Raw genomic sequence first — 17000 nt, forward strand, 5'->3', positions numbered from 1 at the left:
GTGACCTTGTGTGGTCCTCTGGTATCTTTAGGCTTCAGTTTCCTTCATAAATATAAAAGGGAAGATGATTGGTGTCTCTTTCCCAAGACAGAGCTATGGTTTTTGTTCTTGAACACAAGAAACCTCTGCATTTTACCTGAGTTCTGATGCATTTTGTGTGTGGACCATGTGCTTCTGTTATCTTGGTGCCCGGGGCCTCTTGACCCTGGAGAGGTTAATTCAGTTCTTAGAGATAGCCCACACATGCTGGCCAGCAAGTCCAGAGCCACACCCCAACCACCTTCCTCTTCATTAGTGAAGGGACTCTAACCCACTCGAGCATGTGGCTCTGGCAGGCCTTGCTCCCATCCCCCCATCCCTGCCCACCTTGCCAAAAACCATTAGATGACTTTCCTAAAGCTAGCCACCAAGGTCTATTTCCTTACTTGGCCACTTCCTCCTCCTGAGGCCGACTACCAAGGTCCAGCTGTCAAAGTATTGAAGTCCAGCAATTAACGCCTCCCCCCTTTGGTTACCCTAATTAACATGCCCAATTAAAATTAAACACCTCATCCTAACATGGGTTTTCTGACCTCACTGACTCACCAGGCTAAACCACCGGTGGACTCATTTCTTGGTCTGCCATTGGTGTCCGGTCTAAGCTGAATAAGATGCTTGTTTCTGTTTCTCCAGAAGTCACACCCAGGCAGCTTTCCTCTGTTCTGCCAGCCTGCCTGTAACTTAACAACCACAATGTAACCTACATGGGAAACATTCCGGCCCACCCCATGCTCATTCACGCGGGAGTGGAACTTCTTTCTGATGTTCCTGAGACCCGTCCTAAAGACAGAGCTGGGCGTGCAGTCCCACCAAACATGTGTGCTGAGAAGTCAGAGCTATTACAAGCCAATCTGCACAGCACAGTCTGTGTGTTGTGATGGGCTGGTCGAGGTCTGGTCAGCCTGAGACTTATACGACTTTAAGGGAAACTGCCTGATATCTAACAGCCGATGGGCACGGGTGTTGAGGAACTAGTCGCCAAAGAAGCCCCCCCCCCCAAGGCCAGCATCCAAGGCTGGGCCACACTGGAGAAACGGGCACTGACTCCTCCACCCAAACGGCCCTGTTTGACCGTGTGCAGTGTCGCCCTCACAGTGGCCCGTTACGCCCTCACCTGGTGCTGTCTCTCATAAAGTGTGTCATGATGACGTGCTGATATTACACGAGGGGGACCCACGGTCCCCTCTAGGGTGCCTGATTGTCATAGCTTGCACAGCAGGTTTAATTGCAGTTTTTAGCTTCATGACATTCAAATAGCGACAATGGACTAGGGGGAGGGGAGAGAGGCAAGTCTATTGGAAATATTAGTCACTGTAAAAAAAATCGTCACTTTGTAAAAGGTCACCAGATAAATAATCGCCTCCTGAATTGAGAGAGATGATTCCTGTGGTCATTAAGCCCCAACAGAGATCTGATACACCTGATACTCCCACTAATGCTGAGAGATGACGGCACCATCATGGCCACAGTTATGGCAACCCAGTTTGTGCCTGAGTTAGAAGGCTGCTTTTTCCTGTTCATCCTTTGTGTTGTGGCTAGGATGAAGTGATATCCACTCTTTCTCTTCCTTTCTCCTCGATAGGCAGTTTATCCCTGGGAACACAAGCGACGAGGGCTTCATTCCTCTCATCTAACTCGGGACCATAGTTGTCTTTAGGGCAGGTCTTTCTCCTTGCTCTTCCTTTACCTCCCCCGGCAGAGGAGAAGAATAACTGCACCCACCAAGCAGGGGGCTTTCAATCTTCCCTCCTGGCTTGTGGCTGCTAGTGAGGGGACCACATGCCTCTCCTCCAGCTTGGATGCCAAAGCCCTAGATCCTTGTATATTTGGAGATAACACTAAAAGGACCAGGTGATTTACAGAAGCAAGGATTTGTTTGGGCTTAGGTTTCTAGAGGGTTTGAGTTGAGGCCTGAGATGCACGTTTGAATGAACTTCCAAATGATGCTGATGTGGTTGGTTCCAAGTCCACATTTTGAGTAGCAACAAGAGCAGTGTTCCAAATTCCTGATTTTATGAATTATTTAACCAGGGCAATAAAGAAGAGAGCTCCTTGATGATATCTCTTTCTGACCCTCCCTCTCTTTCCTTGATTCATCACCTGTACTGTGCCAAGTAGTGCAATAGTGAGGGAATATCTTTCCACCCTCTTCAGGTTTGACGCCTGAATCTGCTGGAGTAAACTCATAGTAAATTAAGAGGTTGGGGGGAGACACACAACTTTATCTCGTGCACAAGGGCATCGTAGGAAAAGTGGGTTCCTGGGTATCAGTAACACAGTGAGATTTTGAAAGTTTATTGACCCTTCTTCGTAGAGAAGATCTAAGTGGGTATTGTAGGTGATTTTGAAGGAAGAGTAAATATTTGACAGAGGATGAACAGGCCTAAGGAGCAGAAGAGACGGCCTGAACTCTGAGCATGGAGTGTGATGCTGGTCTACTTTCCTGTCAGTTAATCGGAAGGGTCCAGCCTGCAGGGAGACAGGGACCTAGAGCCTATCTATCTGCCTGTCTGTCTGTCTGTCTGTCTATCTATCTATCTATCTATCTATCTATCTATCTATCTATCTATCTATCTATCTATCTATCTACCTACCTATCTATCATCGATCTATCGATCATCTGTCTATCTATCATCTATCTATCTATGTATCTATCTATGTATCTATCTATGTATCTATCTATGTATCTATCTATCTATCTATCTATCTATCTATCTAAGCTTAGAGTGAAGCTGGGGCAGGAAAAGATCAGAGAGACTTTGATGATGAAACATCTGGGGTTTTTTGTTGTTGTTGTTGTTATTCAAAATGCTAACTATGGCAAAGTGCCATGCTTTGGATTATTATTTCCCATGCCCTGACCTTACAATTGTATCAAATCCTAAAAGAAACCTTTGGTTTCCCCATTCTTTTCTTTATTTTCCTGTTAGGTAAGATTTTAGAGTTTCAAGTTTACCAGAGAGGCTGTTTACTATGCAGATTCTTTAACTCACAGGATAGTCTGAGTAGTGAGTCCTTGCCAGGACATCTGTCTCCTTAACAAGCTACCCAGGCAAGCCTGCTTCCACACGCATGAGGACCTGGGTTCAGACTGCCAGTACCTGTGTGAATGTTAAGCTGCCAGTTGGATGCTGGGGAAACAGAGACAGGTAGACTCCCAGAGTTTAGAGGCTGGCCAGTCTAGCCAAATTGATCCCCAAGTTCTATGAGAGACTCTGAGAGGGAGAAAGAGAAAGAGAGAATAATCAAGGAACACCCCCAATATCAACCTATGACCTCCATGCATGCATGTATGTGCACAGACACGCACATATCACCTCTCTCAACAGACACACATGCACAAGTAAACACACACAGGCCTTCCAGGTATTTCTCGTGTAGGTGGCGTGTGTGTGTGTGTGTGTGTGTGTGTGTGTTGTCTTTTGTGAAACCCTTTTCTGAACCAATACAGAAGCTGAGAGTGTAGTACCACAGTAGAGTGCACACCTAGCATGGGTCAAAGTCACAAAGTCAGTCAATGAACTAGTGAAGTAGGCTAGGAATACGGTGTAATCCCCGTGTAATTTATAATCTTTGTGCTTACATTTTAGACAGTGAAAAGAACTAGATGAAATAAACTCAAATGATGTATTTTGCTTAGCCCACTGTTGTGGGATATTTGTACACTGTATGAATATGTATTGCTGTGATTGCTGTAATAAAGAGCTAAATGGCCAATAGCTAAGCAGGAAAGGATAGGTGGGATTTCTAGCAGAGAGAGAGGAAGTCAGAGGGGTGAAACTAGGCACTCGGGAGAAGCCAATGGGATGTGGAACAAGTCAGACATATAGACAGATAGAGGGAAGGTAACTGAGCCATGTGATAAAACATGGATTAATAGAAACAGGTTAATTAAGTTGTAATAGCTAGTTAGGAAAAAAAAAAAAAAAAAAAAAAAAAGCCCAAGCTAAGGCCAAGCTTTTTTTTGTTTTGTTTTGTTTTGGTTTTGGTTTTGGTTTTTTTTTGTTTGTTTGTTTGTTTGTTTTTTGAGACAGGGTTTCTCTGTGTAGCTTTGCGCCTTTCCTGGAACTCACTTGGTAGCCCAGGCTGGCCTCGAACTCACAGAGATCCGCCTGGCTCTGCCTCCCGAGTGCTGGGATTAAAGGCATGCGCCACCACCGCCCGGCAAGGCCAAGCTTTTATAATTGATAATAAGTCTCCATGTTGTTATTTGTGAGCTGGTGGTCTCAACAAGAAAGTACTGTTACAGCCCACTAAAATGACAGCATACTGTCATTTTAGCATACAATTAATATAAAATACTGAGATAACTTTACAAAGGTGTTCCACACAGTTTTTGAGTCTGTTGTGTATTTCAAACCATCTACCATACATCTCAATGAAGACTAACCACATTTCCAGCCCCTGGTTGGGCCCCCAACCCAGACCCCTTGAAGCATAAACTTGGGGTCTGGCCCAAATATAGGCTCAAGAGTCCTTCAAGTGATTCTGGTCTCCGCTTAGGTTTGAGAGCCATTGATCTAGGCCATGGCTTTTGACCTTGGCTATGCAATAGAAGCACCTGGAAAACTTCAAACCAAAAGCTTATGTATGGTTCCTGTCCCCAGACAACAGAAGTTTTGTGACTGTCTGCTCAGCAAAATGTTGTAACAGTGCCGCTTATTACCTCATTAGATTTATGCTTTGTCTTTATCTCAAATATTGTAAGATGGTGTCCATCACTATCTCATACTATTTCAGGCTCTTATTACCAAGTCCCTGATTCCTGGGATTGTCATTTATTCTACTTGGAGTTTCTGGACAAAATCAATCTTTTAAACTCATTTCTGCAATTCTTTTGCTCATCTCTTTAGAATCTGAATCCTTCAGCTTCTCTCCCATGATTCCTAGTTACAAAGTGGTTGACTCAGCAACTCCCATCCCTTCACCCCACTTCCCACAGCCCAGGGACACTTGGTCACTTTTAGTAGCATCCCTCACAGCTGCATCTGACTACACATAGGAATGCTAGAACTTCGAGTCCTTCCCTATATGTGACTTCATTGAGATTTAGCCATCGCTTTCCCGTGTTTCCTAGGAATCCTTGGAGAAACCCAAGGCTTCCCCAAAAGTGTCTTCCAGGGAAAGAGAGCAAGGCACAAATCCAACTCATAAGCCCCCCGCTTCCCAGCATTCCTAGTGGTTCCCATCCTGCTAGAGCTCCAGGCCCCACACCCTTGGGTTTTGAGAGAGGAAGGATATTGTGGCAGTCCTTTGAAATGCAGGGAAAGAGAAGTCAGTTGTAGGTCTGTGGCACAGAAGGTTCATGGACAAGCTAGCTGTTTAGCATGCATGTGCGGCCCCTCACAGTCTTGTTTACTTACCCGTATGTAAATATGCATAGCTGAAGCGCCCTCTAGTGGAATACCCAGAGAAGGGTTTGTTTCCTGGATAAACAGTATGTTTAGAAACTTCTAAGGGAGAACACAGGCCTACAGCTTCTTCACCAGCATGGCAAGGTCTTGGATGCTCAGGCTGGTTCCCTGGGGTCGTGGAGAATGGGTCAAACTTACTTTTTCTAGTTCTCACCCGAAGGCCTGGGTTCCTACTCCACACAGTGCAGGAAGGCCATGTTTAGAGGTAAGAACTGTGGCAAAGGAAGATTTGAAGGTCCCTCTGGGATCCTTTCAGTTCACCAAATAGCCTGTCGCCACTTCTAAACAGAGGGACATGGAGGGATCACTCACTCATGCAATACCTGACCTGCTACAGGAAGAGGAGAAATTGGACGCCTGTCCCTACTGTTTTAAACTTAATAAATTCCATTCAAAATGTAAAAGAATGAGAGAAAGCAGTAAAGATCATTGGGAAGTCTGCAATGCCTTGCCACATGCAATCCCAAATCCATACTCTATAACAGAAACTGATAATAAGCGCTATTGCATGGAAATGAAAATTTTCTGAATGGGCCCAAGCTAATAAAGTTAAAAGATAAATACCACAGAAAACATGACAGATAGCACAAGAAGATAATAGATGAAGTGTTCCTACAACCAAGAAGCCAAAAATCAGCAATGGGAAGAAAAGCGTACTAGAGGCAGGAGCAGACGGATGGTAGAAAAGGCACCGTTCACTGCTCATGCGTCCAAAGGACAAAACCCATCACCCTCAGCAGTTGTTTTCCTACATCAAAGAGTAGAACCATGGCCAGGTGTCAAAGTGCAAAGTAAACGCCGTTACACTGACTAGGAAGAACAATTTTGTAACATCTGTCAAAATAAGCAACAGCCCCACTCATTTCCCAAGGGAGTATGTTCGCAGGAATTTACCTAGGGCAAAATCCGAGAAACACTGTGGGTGGCTATAAGAGATAAATTAAATAAATCATGATCTAGCATCAGTGTGTTGTCAGGACCTCTGTGATGGTCAACGTTGGGTGAAAAAAACCTGCCTGTAGTAAGGAGCACCCAGCACAGCATGTTTTGGAGAGCATCTGAGAGAGTTAGTTTTTCAGGAACAGACTAGTCTGTGAGTCTGAAGGACCAAGGGAAGCCCCACGCTCACTGTGCCCATTGGTCACCATCCGATCACCCAGGCCCGAGGAGAATGAATCAGAAACTCTTATTTACCTCCCACACTAGGATTTATTCTTCCTCCCTATCCCTGAACTGCAGATTTGAGGAACCTACATTAGTAGATCCCTAGGTTCTCAGGTCATTGGCCTTAAACTAAGAGCTAAACCACTAGCTTCCCTGGCTATGAGGCCTGAGACTTGGGCTGAAACAGGCTAGCAGCACTCTGGGGGTTCCAGCTTGAAGGTGACCTCCATAACATGTGAGTCAACTTCCGTAATAGATGCCCCCTCATCTGTCCATCCATCCACCCATCCACCCATCCACCCATCCACCCATCCACCCATCCACCCATCCACTCATCCACCCATCCACCCATCCACCCAGTTCTCTCTCTTCCCTCTCACTCTCTATATAGATAAGATAAATAGATGAATATATTTATCTATCTAATTACCTATCTATCTAATGGTCTGCCATCTATCTAATCATCTATCTACTATCTTTTATCCACTTATCTATCTGTCGTATTGCCTTGTCATATTGTATTGCTCTTTGAAGACCCCAGACTAATACCAATTCCACATTCCCCCAAATAAGTCAGTTCTTCGCATAGGGGTATTGATTGCTCTGTATGTATGATGCACTCTGTATGTATGATGCGCTCTGTATGTACAATGTGCTCTGTATGTATGATGCACTCTGTATGTATGATGCGCTCTGTATGTATGATGTGCTCTGTATGTATGATGTGAAAAAGACAAAATAGGGGGCTGTGATGGGCTTTTACTGTGATATATTCTTCAAAGTGGAATCCACAGGAGAAGTTTTCCGAAGCTTTTGAACCATCTGGTGTTGAGAAGAACCTGGCCCACCTTCACCCCACTGAGTCTCTGTGGCCATGTGAGCTCCCTGGCCCTGTGTGCTGTGCCCAAACTGCTGAGAATTCTAGAAATATCCCCACTATATCAGTAAGTGTGAACATTTGGTCATCTCTCATATTTTGTATTTTGTTACAGAACCAATTTGAAATAAATATGATTTTTTTCCCCTGTTGAAGTGTTGTTGGTAGAGGAGGGACAAGGGCATGGTGACTTCATTAGTAGGGCTTTCATTTCTGTTCTCTGTCAAGTCCCTGATAATGATATATAGCATTTTTTATCTTTGTGTATGTGTTAGTGCCGGCATGCACAGACCATGACGAATGCATGCATGCATAGATGCATAAAACAGGCTGGCTGGCCTGCAAGCTTCCATGGATTCTCCTACCTCCCATCCTGCCATAGGAGCACACTGCATCTGGGAACCCAAATTCCAGTCTTCACACTTGCAAGGCAAACATTTGGCCCATGACCATCTTGCCAGCCTGACACACAACAGTTTAAAAGTCAAGGTTTTTTAGATGTAATTTAAAGTGCATCAGTTTGTGCATTACCATTCATCTTTAAAGATGCAATCCAATAACTTTTGACAAACTCATCTAGGTCACACGGCACATTTCTATCTCTTTGAAATCATCCCCTCTCCTTTAGGATCAAACCTTCTACACACCCACACTCAGTTTCCAATAACCACAAAATTTTGCTTCTGTTTTGACTTTTTGAGGACAATTTCGAGCTTTCAGAAAATTTGCAAAAGTAGTTGAGAGAGGCCTCATAAATCCTTCACCCACGTTCTCCCAAGGTTAGCATTGTGCATAAGCCCCGTGTACGTAACAAAATTAAGAAATCGATGTCAGAAAATCGCCATCAAGTAAGCTGCAGACGTTATTCACATTTCACAAACTTTTCCTTAATGACAGCTTTCTGGTCCAGTTCCCAGCACAAATCCTACCTGTATTTAGTCACCATGCTTCCATGATGGGATCTTCCTTTGTCATGACCTTTGAACTTTGTAATAGAGTCCTAGCAAGCTATTCTGTGTTACCGTTAGTCTGAGCTTTCCTTACCTTTTCTTATGATGAGATTGGGGTTATGTACTTGGGGGATAAATGCCACAGAGGTGAGGTGTCCTTGCCATAGCATCAAACCATCACGTCTACATTGGTCATGGTGAGCTCGATGACTTCTAAGTTTTCTCCATGGTGGGCTTGCAATTTTACTTTCTCTGTTCCTTCAAAGCCAGTCACCCTCACAGGGAAGGGTGTTGAACTCTACCTCCTAGAGAAGGGCGATCCTTCCCTCCTCCAGACCAGTCTCTACACAGTGCCTGGGGTTCATTGAGTATCTGGTGGGTGATATGGAGCAATCTGCCTGTGCCCACTCTAATCCACATTTGGCCTTTGTAATTGTTCAAAGTTTTAGGTGACTCCATGCTCACTGTGTGTTCCTGGTTTCTCCTCAGCCCAACAGGAATTATCCTCCCACTTCTCCCTAGAAGGCTTTGCCTCATTTTGGATTTCAGACCATTAGGTTGTCCATTTCTAATGACTTCAACACTTATGCCTTTGTTGTTTATGAAACGTTTCATCTGTTAAGATGGGGTGACACTCCGGCCTTCTATATCCTAGGAGTAAGAACTTGAGGTGCTGAACTTGGAAGTAAATCCTCTTTCCCCCAAGTGTGGCGAGAACACTGATGGCTATACATGTCTTCAGAGAACATTCTCAGTCATTCACCGGAAGTGAGCACCAGCACTGGTTGGCATTCCCCAGCACACCAAGACCCATGACTGTCCTTGAGCATGTTTAGAACCAATTCAGAAGAAAACAAAGGGGCCCACATCAAAGTGAGCTCATCCCATAGGAAGCACTCAGCACCTGTTCATCTGTAAACAACAGTGATCTTCGAGTGTCTGTCCGGTACACACAATTGCCTTCATAATCAGTAACTTTTGCATCTGATCAGCCATCCGAACGTTCCACTTGAGACTTCCCACCTGCTGTGGGGAGATGGAAGGTTGAAACTCATGTAAGTTAAGTGCTGGTCTGATGGTCGCACGTTAGTGGCCGAGCCAGGTCTTGAAATCTTTCTATTCCAGATACAGTGTCCCAGCTGCCTCTGTGCCTATGGAAGTGGCCTGTCACGCTTGTGTTATTGGATATGGAGTAAGGGGAGTTCATGCTCTGCCCTATTTGAATAAAGAATAGCTCCCACCACACATACACTTATGTGAGGGTAGGTTTGTGCAAGATGACTGGGTATTCGGGCCTAAATGTCTATCCTTCTTCATCTTCAGCTCCTTCTTAGTCACAGTGGTCAAACAAGGCTCAGAGAATGGCCACGAGACCCACAGGGATGGAGACTACGAGCTGCATTGGTGGGAGCTGGCAACTAAGCCTCATTAATGCCAGCCGAGAGGAAGAGAGACCTGAGCCACTGTCCAGCTTCTCGGCTATGGAGCCCAACTCCCACACAAATGCACCAAAGATTCTTTGGAACCTTCTTCAGGAAACAGAGGGAAGGATCAACAGCACACAGCTGATCCAGAGTGCCACATGAATCAAATCAGCTGCCTGCTCATCTTCCAATGTGCCACTCTGCATATCCAGCTACAGGGAGGTCAAATCCAGTCAGCATAAGGTCCCTGGAGTATGTGACGCCCTGGCATGCTCGAACTTCAGAGAGCCAGACCAATAACATTATCTCCAAGCAAATTTGCGCAAATATTGGGCAAACCAAGCCTGTTTGCTCCCTGCACACAGCTCGCTGGAGCAGGGAGGTTGGTATTCGATCAATTTCTTCTCCTGGGACACTTTTTGAAGTCTGTTGTTAAGAGAGACAAGATCACAGTCCCAGGAGAAGATCCATAGAGACAAGATTGATCTTTCACCTCGCACACAGAGAGGCGATCATAAAACGCCAAGCCTTTCTCTACGATTTAAAGCCAACAAAAACCAAGGTTTCTGCGGTCAGACTTTGTCTTTGGGGATGAACGTTACCTAATCCAGGAGGCATTTTAGCAAAAGGATTTGCCAGCATTCAGTGTTTGTCCTGAAGGAGACATTCTCTGAGTCAAAACATTTAGACTGTAAAGTCAGAATAATGTGTCAGCCTACCCCGAGGTAATGTCACAACATCTTGACAAAACATATGCCACAATAAAATTAAATCATCGAAAAACAAGGAAAAGGAGTCAGTGGCTATATTTGTCTGGCTGTGTTACACACCTCCGTCTTCAGTTTCCTCTGCTGAAACCAAAGGAAACTTCCATTTGCAAATGAAATGGGAGTGATAAATTGCTCCCAATAAAAGTGGAATTCATGAAAAGTTTATTTGAAATAGACTAGAATATTTTTATAGCCCAACTCATTATTTCACAGTTACAGATAGGTCATGATTGAAGCCATAGGCACCTTATCATAATTGTTCTTCAAGATTAAAACCCATAGAGGAAACTGGATGTAGCTGCAATGGACATGTCTGGAATCATCTTTGTATCTTAACCTTACAAACAGAAAAGTTTGCAAGAGTTGTGTGGGGCTGGAGGGATTACTCATTAGATAAGAGCACTTGTATACAACACAAACAAAAGGATCTGAGTTCAAATCCCCAGCACCCATGAGTGTCTGTAACCCCAGCATTGGGGGAGGCAGATCCCAGGAGCTCACTGACTAGCCAACCTGACCAAAACTGTGTGTTTCAGTTTCAGTGAGAGACCTGTCTCAAAAAATGAGATAGAGCACAGTTCAGGATGACAGAGAACATCCTCCTCTGGCTTCCACATGTGAGCATCAAGACACACATGCTAAACATACATACACACTAGATGTATGTATATCTGTATATGAAGAATTGTAATATAATCAAAGTTTTTACATATATGTATATATATGTATATATATATATTACATATATATATGTTAGCCTTGAAGAGAAAAATTAAAAGCAGAGATTTGGGGGTTGGGTGGACTTGGAGACCATCTTTCATTCCCCATTTCACAAGACAAACCTCCTTGCATCACCCCTACTGTTTGAGTCCCTCAGGCACTTCCAGGAAATTCTAGGGTATTATGGTTCCCTGCACTAACTATATCTATAAAAGAGCTATTATGCTTATCTGCCAGCAAAGATAAATGACCTCCCTCACCGCCTCTGCAGACGTTAAGTGAGCTACAGTTCTACGCTGAGACTCGCGTTTCATGTACTGTTGCCTTTAAAGACTGTGGTAAAATTGTCACAGTCACCACATACCTTCAGGCCACTTCTCATCCCATTTTAGCATCTGATCCACTCTTTCCTCCTCAACATGATTCCTTATTAATATTGGTGGCTTCAGAATCCATATAGACGATTCTTGAAAAACCTTGACTTCTCATCCTTGATTTCCACACCAGCCAGGACTGTCTATACTAGTGGTTCTCAACCTGTGGGTCATGGCGCTTTGGGAGGTCAAATGACCCTTTCACAGGAGTCATATATCAGATATCCTGCATATTAGCTACTTACATTATGATTCATAACAGTAGTAAAATTACAGTTACGAAGTAGCAATGAAAATAATTTTATGGTGGGGGATCACCACAGCATAAGGAACTGTACTAAAGGGGTACAACATTAGGAAGGTTGAGAACCACTGGCCCATACTCTCCACCATCAGCCTAGCCATTGCTGTGGACGTGGTTTGGACTGAATCTTCCTCGATGAACACACTCTCATCATCATCTCCATTTTATTCCTACCACTTGAACTATCATCTCCCATATTTTATCTCCTCCACGGTCATCTGTTTCAGTTCTCCAGTCCTATCAGACCGCTACTCTGTTGACTACTTTTTTACTGCCCACCTAGCCTTTATCATTATACCCTCAGTTTCTTTCTCTGCTAGCTTACATTCGTTGGCTCATCTTCATACTTACTGTTTCATTCCTTGAAAAATACAACCCTGGCTGAATCAGGTCCTCAACCCACTTCTCACTAGCACCCAAGCCATTGGATATAGCTGAAGGAACACACACAACTGTGCTGATCAGCATCATTGTAAACAGGACCACAAAACTCTGACCTGGAGGTATGTAGGTACCACCATCAGTTAAAGTGACTGATTCAAATCATGAGTGCGTGAGGATCTGAGTTCAAATCTCTATTACTCACATAAAAGCAGAGGCATAGCATGCATCTGTAAGCCCAGAGCTTGGTGTGTGTTTTCAGGAGTGGGAGGTAAACCCCAGGGACTCAGTGGCCAGCAGTCCAGTCAGGCAGAATCAATGAGCTCCAGTTTCAGAGGAAGATCCTGTTCAAAAAAAATAAGGTAGAAAATGGTGATTAAGGAAGATAATGACATCAACCTCTGCCCTCCACATGTATACAAACAACACACACACACACATACACACACACACAGAGTGGGGGTGGGTGGTGTTCAGATTTTCTTGTTTCTTTCTTGAATTAACTTCAATCAGGCTGTTGTCTTCTCCACTCAACTGAAACCAAATCGTCAGGGATCTCCAAGGAACCCCATTTTACCAAACTCATTGAAAATGGTTGCTTTGTCTTTGGCACAGTGGCTGTAACTTAATCTATTGCTATTTCAGCCAGCAACTGTGACTCTGCAGTTACAGACCTGCTTCTCTGGCAGCAGCCCTGCGGCTTAGGCCACAGCCTGGCATGAATTCTGCTCCTGCAGGCACTGGCTCTGCTGCTGCTGCTAAAGTTAGCTTTAATGGAATCTCTATTATTCTATTTATAAATAAGACTCGCGATTCAAAGGCTGGGGTGAAAACCCGCTAGCTCAGAAAGGTTGAGTAGCAACTAGCTGACCTTCTCTCCTTGCTGGCCTCTGTAAAAGATTGCATCCTTCCACTCCACCAAAACAAAAAAAAGCCACCCTATTCCAAATCCCTACTACTACTTCTGGTGCCTCTCTCTGTCTCTTCCAGAGGCCCTCTGATGCTCTATGACTACTTTCTGTCAACTAGTTGCTAACTCAGCCTCCTAAAAGAAACATTCTGTGAAGTATGTTGATAAAGCCTGTATGACATCACTCTCTTCCTCAGCCACTCCATGGTCTTGTTTTCAGATTTCTTCTGTTTCCCCCTCTTTAATAATATGTCTTCTCTTCCCTGTCTTCACTTTCCCAATAGGTTGTCTTGTCCTCAGGCTTTCAATATCATATGCACAGCACTGTACCAAAACAACATTTCTATAGCCCAACTCCAGGCTTGTAGCCAACAGTCATTGACACATCTCTACTTGGATATATAGCAGCTATCTCAAATTTATTTATTTATACATTCATTTCTTTGTTTGTTAGTTTATGTTTTTTTGAGACAGGGTTTCTCTTTGTAGCTCTTGTTGTCCTGGAACTCACTCTGTAGACCAGCCTAGCCTCAAATTCATGGAGATCAACTTGCCTCTGCCTCCTGAGTGCTGGGATTAAAGTTGTGTTCCACCACCACCCAGCTAGCTATCTCAAATTTAACCCATTCCAAAAATAAACACATGGGTTTTATTATTATTATTATTATTATTAATTATTATTATTATTTTCTACTGCCCTCCACATCTCAGTTATCAAAAATGCAGAGCTTCCTGTTACTCAGACCTTATCTTAGAACCAAACAGGACTCTTTTGTCTCAAAGTTAGTAAAAGAAGAGACTAGTAGATCTCTTGGGTAAAGAGAGTCTGTATTTGATATCTGAAACTACCAATACCATGAAGAAAAGATGCCTCTTCAGGAAATGGTGCTGAAACAGCCAAGCACCCATGGTTAAATAAACACAGAGATAAATCTGGACAATGAACATGAAAGCATCATCGACCTCAATATAAGGGCAGAACTGTAAAAATGCTAGGAGATATTGCAGAAATCCTAAATGGCCGTGGATGCAGAAATGACTTCTATTAAAGAAGTGAGAAGCTAAACTTCCTTGAAAAGTTCTGTTTTGGAAATGGCAGTGTCAAAACAATGAGAAAACAAGGGTCAGGCTGCGAGAGACACTTTCTTGAAAGAACACATCTGACATATTCCAAAGCTGTGAATGGCATTAGACCACTCTAGTGCCCATACTGGGGAACCCCCAACAGCTACAGTTTGGAGCTTGAGTTTGGAGCTAACTGGACTACACAGTGACTCTTGCCTCCAAAAGCAACAAATAAAAGAACTAACTAAAAATGTTTTCCATAATATTCAGAAAATACCTAAAATTCAATAATAGGAAAAATTTAAAACCAATTAAAAACCCATAAAAGCACCTCAACAGATACCCCAGGAAATATGCACAGCCAACAAGTAAGCAAATGAGGCAACTATAACATAATGTGCAATGAGAAAATTGCAAATTAAAAGAATGAAATACAGCTAGGCACTATTAAAAATGTCCAAATCTAAACCACTTTCAACTCCAAATGAAGACACAGCCACTTTGAAAGACAATTTGGCTCTTTCTTACAAAATTAACATAGTCCCTAAGAAGCAACCCAGATGTGCCTCCTCAGTAGATATATAGATAAATAAACTGTGGTGCATTCATCCAATGGATAGTGTTTCTCATATAAAGGAATGACCTCATATATAGGAAAAAGATGCAGCAGAAACTCAGATGCATATTATTAAGCTAGAGAAGCCAACATGAGAAGAAGAATAGTAATGGTTTAATATCAGCCAGCCAGCCAACCATCTGGGAAGGTGTAAACGATGACTCAGTAAAAAGATCAAAAAGGGTTATGGGATGTAAAGGGATACTGAGGCAGAGTTGATGTTTCTAGGGCAACGAACCTATTTTGTATCATATTACAATGGCAAATGGTGACTAAATGTCATACACTCATCAAAAGCCATGGACTCTACAGGACAAACCCAATGTGAACCATAGGCTTTGGATGATAATGATGCATCAGGAAAAGGTTCATCAATTACAGTAAATAAGCTGCCCAGGTACGGATGCTGGTGGTAGGAGAGACTATGTGTGAGAACAGAGGGTTCATGGAGGCTGTGTGCCATGTGATTAACTTTTCTGTAAACCTAAATATGCTTCCAAAATAAAATTTGATAATTAAAAATAATTTTAAATTATTAATTACATTAAAATTTACTAACAAAAAATATATTCTTCTCCTCTCCAAATTCAGAAACTCTCTTCTAGTGAGTGGAATATAGTAAAGAACAAGGCCATGTGGTTTCTGAAGACTGGACCAGAAGAGAATGGCTCCTGTCTGGATGGATCACTCAACTCTGCGGGCAGCCAGTTGTCATGTCCTGGGGACCCCCCAACAGCAGTGACAAGCTGTCAGATAAACCCATCCCCTGTGGATGTTTTCACAGAAACCACACAAGCCAGGCAGCTCCTGAGTCCTAGATCCACATAAATACTGTGAGAGAATAAATGTTAATTACAACAATTTAAGCTATTGAGTTTGGGTAATTCATAAATAATAGTAACATAATGGACACAACCTGCCCTAACTAACCATTGTATTCTACTGTATTTTCTGAAACAGCATGAGGGGGAATGTGCAATTGTGTTTATATGTAATTGGGTCTTCAATATCAGAAGATGGCTTACTTAAATATGATAACAATATGGCACTAATTTTAACTACAAGCAATAAAAAGTCTCAGGCTGGCCTGAACATGTGTTAGCCCCATACCTATAACCCTAGCCATAAGGTGAGCTCTAAAATGATTTTTTCTAGAAGCTTCTAGCCCAGCAGCCTCTTCCACCCACACAAACACAGTGCCCATCTCATCCTCATACTGAGTGACAGGATTTCTGTCGAAGTCCAAGCTCCACTCGTGTCTGAAAGTGTCACTTCTGGAGGCTTGCCCAGAATGAAGACTTTCCTTGATGCATGACATTGGTCAGAATTGGGCCACATGTCTCTTCCTAAGCCCCCAGGAGGAAGGACAGTGGGACTCCCTGGAGGTCACTCAGGGCCACCCTGCAGCTGAGACTTGATATCAGCCTTCCTACAGGCCTCTGCATTGGATGGAAAAAGCTGGAAGAGCCAGGGAGAAGAAAGAGAGGACCTAGAGTGGACAGGCAACCAGCAGCAGTGTTTGTGTGATGTGCAGCTTCATTCCTGGTTCCTGAAAGGCCTGGGAAACAGCTGGGTAATGAACATGTACAAAATCTTTTTTTTTTTTTTTTTTTTTTTTTTTTGGTTTTTCGAGACAGGGTTTCTCTGTGTAGCTTTGCGCCTTTCCTGGAGCTCACTTGGTAGCCCAGGCTGGCCTCGAACTCACAGAGATCCGCCTGGCTCTGCCTCCCGAGTGCTGGGATTAAAGGCGTGCGCCACCAACGCCCGGCACATGTACAAAATCTTGACAACGCATTTCACATTTCCACAGCTTGACTTCCTAACTGAGACTTTCTTTCATGTGTGGTGGGTTATTTGATTTTGTGCAGGGGTTTCTTTTTGTCGGAGAATTTAGGATTTAATAAATACTTCAGTTTATTAAAGGACTCTAAAACCTTAATAAAGCGCTACGCTTATTTATAAGTCACTTGGGTGGAGGAGGAAGGAAGAACT

Source organism: Peromyscus leucopus, chromosome 3 (genome assembly GCF_004664715.2).
Source record: "Peromyscus leucopus breed LL Stock chromosome 3, UCI_PerLeu_2.1, whole genome shotgun sequence".
Classification (NCBI taxonomy): Eukaryota; Metazoa; Chordata; class Mammalia; order Rodentia; family Cricetidae; genus Peromyscus; species Peromyscus leucopus.